Below are 1,467 nucleotides of genomic sequence, written 5' to 3'. Positions count from 1 at the left end.
GGGTTGGAGGTACAGCAGCATTGGAAGGGGGGGTAGTCGGCGCTCGGAAATTCCCGGAAAGGACTCTCGTAGCCTTTCGGAGCTGCAGTAGCTACATGTTTGTCGACGGGGGGCAGTGGTGTCGTGCCACTGTTTAGACACTGTCGACCGCGGTTGAGCAGCCGGCGAAAAGGTTACATTGAGAAATTCTCATATATTTCCTGGTTGTTGACAACATGCCAACATATTATCTTGGTTTAAATAGTTTAGAGCAGTCAAATTGGACCGATATACAGATTTTTTTGTGTTATTTCTGGCCATTAATCTGTACTGTATGTTGCTATTTAGGATTGGCGTATGTGTGATATTGATATTGCTATTTGTTCCCAATCATGCATCATAAAGAAATCACCAAATCCGAAGCATATTGGTCTTTTAAATAGAAATATTGTGTCCCAGTACAGTGCAGCTCCTATATTCTGACTGCTAGTGGAATACAACAAAAAGTTTTAAATTTTTAATTTTCAACAGAACAATATATTTTGTGCATTGAACAAAAGGTTATTCCCAGTGATAGCCACACTCTCACAGGCTGTCGGCTGACAGTGTCTGGCCCGACTGTTTGCCATATATTTTTGCTCCTTTGCCACTTAACTCCTCAGGACAGTTATAAATTGTGCTTTACTAATTTAACCGTTCTCCTTTGTGCACACGTGCCCTCAATGTCAGTGGTGCTTTTAGGTGACTCAGGAGATGGTTCGACGGGCCCCCACCATCCTTCTGACTCAGGACATCATTTTCCATGCGTAGTCTGTGGTATCTCTAGATACCCCTCATCATTTTCAGAAATGTACAAATCTGGGAAGAAGAGGTTGAGTGGGTAAGTTAGCTAAAAAGTATTCTGCTTTGAGTTTTGGTATATGTTGGTTTTCATAGTATTATCTAACTTTCATAACTGGTTGTCTAGTACAAGAATGCCATGAATGTGGAGTCTACTATTGTATGGAATATGTATGTGAGCCAATTAGAATAACGTAGTTGTCTGCATTCATTAGTCATAATATGTGATCTGATTTTCATCTTAGTTACAATAATGAACAAACACAATCGGTTTTAACTGATGACACACCTAATATTGTATTGTTCTAGTACGCATTGAATTAATCAAAAAAGTGTCGGAGTCCCTGGGCTAATGACTTCAACAAAAGCTAAATGGAGTCTGGAGTGGAGTGGAATCAATGAAATGAGATTGGAGGTGTAGGTTACAGCTACTTTGACTTCTAAAAGAATACTCAAACATTTTGAGTTTGCTGTTCACAAAAAACATCTGTTAATGTGAACTATGCCAAGCAAAAAAAAAAAAAAAGAGAGAACTCAGAAGACCTACGATCAAGAAGTGCTGATTTGGATAAAGCTGGAGAGGGCTACAAGCCACCTGAAAGGGTTTAGATATTCAGGGTTTAGATATTCAGAAGTTGATAGCCTGTC

Source organism: Paramormyrops kingsleyae, chromosome 22, assembly GCF_048594095.1.
Source record: "Paramormyrops kingsleyae isolate MSU_618 chromosome 22, PKINGS_0.4, whole genome shotgun sequence".
Classification (NCBI taxonomy): Eukaryota; Metazoa; Chordata; class Actinopteri; order Osteoglossiformes; family Mormyridae; genus Paramormyrops; species Paramormyrops kingsleyae.
Note: the sequence above shows the minus strand (reverse complement) of the source record.